Source organism: Bos taurus, chromosome 1, assembly GCF_002263795.3.
Source record: "Bos taurus isolate L1 Dominette 01449 registration number 42190680 breed Hereford chromosome 1, ARS-UCD2.0, whole genome shotgun sequence".
NCBI classification, from domain to species: Eukaryota; Metazoa; Chordata; class Mammalia; order Artiodactyla; family Bovidae; genus Bos; species Bos taurus.
Window position 1 is genome coordinate 21,627,076 of NC_037328.1, and position 7,432 is coordinate 21,634,507.

The 7,432-nt window shown below is 40.6% G+C and overlaps 1 non-coding gene across 1 annotated transcript; it reads right to left on the bottom strand.

The window, feature by feature from the left end:
- Positions 1–6,006: 6,006 nt before the first annotated feature.
- Positions 6,007–6,078, bottom strand: TRNAW-CCA (transfer RNA tryptophan (anticodon CCA)). The gene has a single exon. It is a non-coding gene; the product is annotated as a tRNA-Trp (tRNA).
- Between the last annotated feature and the right edge of the window lie 1,354 nt (positions 6,079–7,432).

Sequence of the window (7,432 nt, forward strand, 5' to 3'; positions counted from 1 at the left end):
GAGCCCTCTGCTGGACATTATGTTCAGCCAGACTAAACTGGCCATGAGAGATGAGCTCTATATAGACTCTTGTCCAAAAGCCAAGACCAGAACCAAAATACACTTAAAAGGTCAAGGCCAGCAAGGTGAAGTTTGTTAGAACATTTACCCAATGGACTGTATTTCATCTTGAATGTGAAGAACATAGCATAGTTTGTAGCACATCCAGACAAAAATAAGCCCCATTGCAAGAGAAGTCTTTGAGGATTACCTCTGATCTGTTTTCCTCTTTTTAGAACACCAGAATTATGACTGTAACCATGGAACACCTACTAAGTCCAGGATTCATTTATTCAGCAAATACTCATTGAGCCTATTGTTCTAGATATCTGTCCATAATGCAGGACTTTATGAAGTGGACAAATGGATTTGCTGATAGTGACTGACCTGAAGATCAATAGTAAGAACTATATTGAGTTGATCAGGCCTCCTTAGACATGAGAAACTTTATAAAAATGTCAAATATGGGCATTGGAGTTTGGCAGTCTATTTCCTGTGGGGTAAGAAGTTGGTGATAAATTTTAAGAGCATGGTTAAACAAATAGTATTTTTTTCTATTACCCTTTGCCTCACAAAGTCAGTCTTGAGATTTGTGTATCTTTCTTTAAAGATCTTATTATTAATCTAAATTATGCTTCTTACACCCTTATTCCAAATACGGTTTTTAAGCATGTATCTCTGGCTTCAACGTGGCGCTAGCGGTAAAGAACCCGACTGCCAAGGCAGGAGATGTAACAATTGCATGGCAACCCACTGCAGTATTCTGGAGATCCCATGGACAGAGGAGCCTGGAAGGCTACAGTCCATAGGGTTGCAAAGAGTCAGACACAACTGAAGTGACTTAGTAAGCGTGCACTTGATTTTTACTGAGAATTTTTTTTTCTTCAGTACTTCTTAGGGACTTCTGGTTGGGGCTAAGATGAATACTCAGTGCTACATGTACTTTATTTGGCAGCTGTAAGATTAGTATTCTTATCTCTGGAGTGGTATGGAAAGGATGCTTGAAATCTTCTTTTGTGGGAAAGTTACTCCTTGCTCAGAAAGTGATTACCAAACAGATTCACTGTTGGTTCAAATGTTGGGTGCCATGATACTTCCTGTTAAACAAAATTAACTTTCCCCTTAGCATTAGCTTATCAGGATGAAAGTTCAATGATGATTTGGGCAGAAGCAGTACCAGCTTAGTCAGTTCATAGCTCACAGTTTTTGTGTGAGATGAAAAAGCATCATTATGTCTTTGGGAGTGACACAAAGGGTTATGTTTTAGGAAATCTTCACTAACTCAATTGAAATATTGGGAATATATTCCATAATTTTAACTTTTAAAAAACTCATTGGTCCACATATTTAAAAAGTCAAAACAGTCTTCCAGGATAGTTACATATCCTTACCACCTTACCAGCTCTTGTAGTGAAGTATCTTAGGTTTGTTACCCATGGAGTATTTTTCTTTCATTAGCTGAAAGTAGCCCCTTATTGTTGTTGTTTAGTTGGTAAGTCCGGAGAAGGCAATGGCACCCCACTCCAGTACTCTTGCCTGGAAAATCCCATGGACGGGGGAGCCTGGCAGGCTGCAGTCCATGGGGTCTCAAAGAGTCAGACACGACTTGAATGACTTCACTTTCACTTTTCACTTTCATGCATTGGAGAAGGAAATGGCAACCCACTCCAGTGTTCTTGCCTGGAGAATCCCAGGGATGGGGGAGCCTGGTGGGCTGCCTTCTCTGGGGTCGCACAGAGTCGGACACGACTGAAGTGACTTAGCAGCAGTTGGTAAGTTATGTCCAACTCTTTGGCGACCCCAGGGACTATAGCCCACCAAGCTCCTCCCAGGAATGGGCTTCCCCAGGCAAGAATACTGGAATTGGCTGCCATTTCCTCCTCCAGGGGATCTTCCTGACCCTGGAACTGAACTGTGTCTCCTGCATTGGCAGGCAGATTCTTTACCACTGAGCCACCAGGGGGATCAATTATTTATATACCACCATTTCCCTCTTCCTTGTCTTGCCTGCTTTGGACTTAACTTTCTGTTTTTTCATCACTACCTTCAAGGAATGGAAAGAGAATAAAGCTGAAAGACAAAGCAGGTAAATTTACCACTGAATTTAACTTGAAAGATGTGGAGACAGAATCAAATTTAATAGCTAAAATAGAAAGCTATCTCTGGCTTGAGTTACCCATGCTGGCCCTGTCGCTCATTAGTGCTGACACTCAAGTTGATTGTAGTGAAAAATGCCCTAATGTGCAGTTTAATTTTGAATCACTGCCTCCTGGGGTTAAGGCACCCTGCTGGCAAGCCCTGGGTGCATTTGTGGACAAACTCGGAAAACTACTTCCCGAATATGCCATGGTGGGAAATCAAACACTGTTGAGTCATTTTGAGAATTCCTTCCAGGTTACTAAAATGTGCTTTGAAAGCATTTGCAAAACAAAAAATAATACATGCAAATCATACTATTTTTGTCAGATATCTCTGCCACAAAATCCAGCATGCAGTGCCTCATAAATTTCTTTCTGGTTAAAGAGCCATAGTTCTAATATGAACAAAGATGAATCCAACTTTTTAAGAGAGAAATAATTGGATTTCATTTACAAATGCTAATTAGAAAAAAATAGAGTATTAAGGGGCTTCTCAGGTGACGCTAGTGGTAAAGAACCTGCCACCAAAGGAGACTTAGAGTGTGGGTTCGATCCTTGGGTCAGGAAGATCCCCTGGAGGAGGGCATGGCAACCCACTCCAGTACTCTTGCCTGGGGAATCCCATGGGCAGAGGAGCCTGGCAGGTTACAGTCCATGGAATAGCAAAGAGTCAGACACGACTGAAGTGACTTAGCATGCATGCATGCAGAGTATTAAAATCTTATTCAATACTTCTATGTTGCATTGAGGAATCTTTAAAAGAATAGGTTACAAAGAAATCTGAGCTTTGGCATGTACCAGTTTCACTAGTTTGTAAAGAAGTACGTACAATATGGCTGCCACATAAAGTATCCCATGTAGAGATCCACCATTTCTTCTGCTGCTGCTCATAGATCACAGTGAGACTCTGAGAAGCAGTGTGCTATCTTCCTAGTCCATGCCCTTAATGAACAAAAATAGCCAGGCCTCAGAGTAAATGAAAGGTTCCATTTAAGAGAATTTTCAAAATGACTGAGATTTATTGCTTTAAGCTAAAACTTTAAAAGATGTTAGCCATTTCACTAGAAATTTTGCAGAAAGAAATGATAATCCACAGTGTTTTCTGCAACAATAAATCTAACTGCAGCAGACGTGTAGTAAACATTTTAATAATCAGCGATTAAAGCAGGCTGTACTGTGGCCCTGCCCTGGGGAGACTGAGGTGTGAAGAATAGCATTTCTGACACCCACAGATGGGACTTCCTGATGGTCCAGTAGCTAAGAATCCCTCTGCTGATGTAGGGGACACAGGTTCAATCCTTGGTTCAGGGGCTAAAATCCCACACGCCTTGGGGTAGCTAAGCCTGAATATTGCAACTATTGAAGCCTGAGTGCTCTAGAGCGCATGCTCTGCCATAAGAGAAGCCATGGCAATGAGAAGCTCATGCACCACGACTAGGAAGGCCTGCATGCTGGAATTAAGAACAAGCAAAACCAAAAATAAACACAAGTTAATTAAATACCCACAGAGAGTGAGAGTGGCTCAGTCAAGTCTGACTCTTTGCAACCCTGTGGACTATACACTGCATGGAATTTTCCCGGCCAGAATACTGGAGTGGGTAGCCTTTCTCTTCTCCAGGGGATCTTCCCAACCCAGGGATTGAACCCAGGAGGATTCTTTACCAGCTGAGCCACAAAGGAAGCCCAAGAAGACTGGGTTCTTCTCCAGTGGATCTTCCTGACCCAGGAATTGAACCGGGGTCTCCTGCATTGCAGGCAGATTCTTTACCAACTGAGCTACGAGGGAAGCCCTAAATACCCACACAGGCACTATCAATTTGACCTTAGTCATTTGGGTCACAAAAACTTGTGTGTGTGCTCAGTAGCTCAGTTGTATCTTAACTCGTTTGCAATCCCATGGACTACAGCCCACCAGGTACCTCTGCCCATGGAATTTTCCAGGCAAGAATACTGGAGTGGGGTGCCATTTCCTCCTCCAAGGTATCTTCCCGACCTAGGGATCAAACCTGCATCTCTTTCATCGCCTGCATTTGCAGGCATATTCTTTACCACTAGTGCCACCTGGGAAGCCACTCCACAAACACTTATTGAGCATTTATTATACTAGATATTATGTGAATTACTAGAACCACAAGACTGAAAAGATATTAACCCTGACCTCTAAAAGTTTACAGTCTAGTGGGAGTTAGTGACATGTAAAGACATGGCTTAAATCCCATGGATGGAGGAGCCTGGTGGGCTGCATTCCATGGGGTCGCTATGAGTTGGACGCGACTGAGCGACTTCACTTTCACTTTTCACTTTCACACAATGGAGAAGGCAACGGCAACCCACTCCAGTGTTCTCGCCTGGAGAATCCCAGGGAAGGGGGAGCCTGGTGGGCTGCTGTCTATGGGGTCGCACAGAGTCGGACACGACTGAAGCGACTTAGCAGCAGAAGCAGCAGCAGTCAATTTTTCTAAGAGGTACAAAAAAATGAAGCTTTCCTGGGAGACTCATGGAATAATTCTCTACATTTTATTTTATTAAACAATCTGTATTGTTTCTTCTGATTTTAGACATACAGCTGAAAAGTTTACAAAATATGAGAAAGTATAAAGAAGAAAATAAAACCTCTTGTAAGCTCATTATTGAGCTATAAGCACCCATGACTTGTGGCTATCTTTTCTTCTGAATTGTTATGGAGATTGTTTATATCATGGGTGTGTTTTTTTTTTTTCCTCTCCAGGTTATCATGATGCAGCCTACTTCTAATCTACCTATCTGTCCTGCCCACCTTGTAAATTCCTGCTTTTTATCTCTGTTGGTTGAGAAATCAGAAAACCAAACTTGTTCAGATGGTGTCTAAAAGAAGAGTAAATTACAGTGAGTGCAGGTCTAAGGGCCTCTTCTCAGAGCAACAGAGCATGAGTTTTAGCACATGGTTTCTATTTTGGATCCTCAGAGACCTTTTTTCCCTTGCTTCCTGGGTTTCAGCTGTGTTCCTGGTACTTGAGGTTATTGGATAGATGACCTCTCCATAAGCGAGGATGCTTTTTTCTAAATGTAGTTCCTGACTTTTAGAAACTAATGAGAATTTGGCAATGCCTGGCTATCAATAGCTTGTCACCATTAAGCAGGGAGCAAAAATGGCCTCAATTTTAAACCTCTCCTTCAGGCCAGGAAGAGCCTGACAATCTAGGCACAAAAGACAAGGGGCAATTTAAACATGATGCTAATTATGGTGTTTACCTTCATTTAGGGTTGCCAGATAAAATGTAGGGGACCCAGTTAAATTTGAATTTAAGTAAGCAATTGGTAGTTTTTTAGTATAAATTTGTCCCATGCAATAATTGGGATTCACTTATACTAATATTGTGTTTGTGTATATATGTGTGTGTATATATACATATACATATATATATATATATATATATATATATATATAAAGTTTATCTAAAATTCAAATCTAATCTTGTACTTTTATTTGCTACATCTATAGCAACTATACCTCAATCCTCTCCAGGTGCCCAGTTATCACTATTAGACCTTTCTCCTTCTTTCTCCTTCTAAGGTTAGCCAGAAAGGCTCAGTTGAATTCAGTTGACTTCACTTTCTACTTGTTTATATTTCAAATGGTTTAAGATTTGGTTTAAATATATTTGTTTATGGAACAATATCTTTTAAACAAGAGAAATGCTTTAGCATAAACGCAGAAGTGAAGTGAAGTCACCCAGTCGTGTCCGACTCTTTGCAACCCCATGGACTGTAGCCTACCAGGCTCCTCCCTCCATGGGATTCTCTAGGCAAGAGTACTGGAGTGGGTTGCCATTCCCTTCTCCAGGGGATCTTCCCGACCCAGGGATCGAACCCGGGTCTCCTGCATTGGAGGCAGACGCTTTAACCTCTGAGCCACCTGGAAAGCCAGAGCCCTATCCTAAAACAGTTAAATTGAGGTCACAGCACATGTGTGTGTGTGTGTGTGTAGGCAAGCAAACATTGAGATTTTAAAATAAAAATTATTTTCCATTTTAACCTCATAATTTAAATCATAAAGATTTGAACAGAAAAAGTTTTGGACATTTCCAATGAAAGTTGAGTTCAAAATTATGGAGGAAATTACCTTTAAAAAAAGCTGTGTTTTTTCCAATGCCTTTTTAGTGATTCTAAAATCATAGTTAAAGGAATGGATCTATTAATTCCTTTAAAGCTACTGCTAGCACTAAGCCAAGCGCATCGACATGACTGATCTACTTTTCTTCCTGATGATAACAGTGATGATGGTGCTTTTTAGAAAATACTTTCTTTTAGAAATAGAGAATAAGAGATATGTTCTTATTTAATGTTTAAAACTCTGAATTATTCTTTTATATTAAGGCCAAAAAAGCATGGGTTCTAGAGTTCATCCTGGATTAGAATTCTACCTCTGACCCCTACTTACTGAGTCTGGAGAAATCACTTAAATGCTTTGAACTCCAGTCTCAGTATCTAAACAAGGGGGTAGCAATACTGAGGATTTAAAAAGATGAGATGGGGTAATGTCCATGAAAGAATCTGGCCTTACACAGTGTGCATAAGTGCATGTGTGCCTGCTGTGTCACGTCTGACTCTTTGTAACCCTTTGGACTATAGCCCACCAGGATCCTCTGTCCGTGGAATGTCCTAGGCAAAAACACAGAAGTGGGTTGCCATTTCCTACTCCAGGTATTTTTGCAACCCAGGGATTGAACCTGAGTCTCTTGTGTCTCCTGCATTGTCATGCAGATTCTTTACCACTGGGTACCTAGTAGGTATCTTTCAATTCTTTTAGGGATATAATTTCTGTTATTACTAAAATATTTGGCTATCAGAGGGGCATAAGTTTCCAAAGTTGGTCCCTACTTCTGGTGATAAATCTTGGACAGCATCATTCAAATCCTCCTCCCCTCTTTTCCCTTTCTTCTATGTGTGAAGTTATTTTGAAGTCCTTATTAAACATCCCTTTTGGATCTTGACAAATGCCAAAGCTGTATATAGAGAATGGTTTTCTTTTTGCTTCTAATCTATTAAATTACCCGACAACTTATAGGACAGAGGTCATGTATCCAGGGCACTGTTATTTTGTATAACTTCTTATTTCTTCCAAAAAAGTCTGTATCTACTTATTTTTTACCCATTCTTGATGAAGGAAAAATATTACTGCCTCTTATCACCCAGAAAAGAATTCATCCAGCTCTACAAAGGTTTAATATAAGGCTTTGAACTGAACTGAACTTGTTTATATTAAATATTAAATG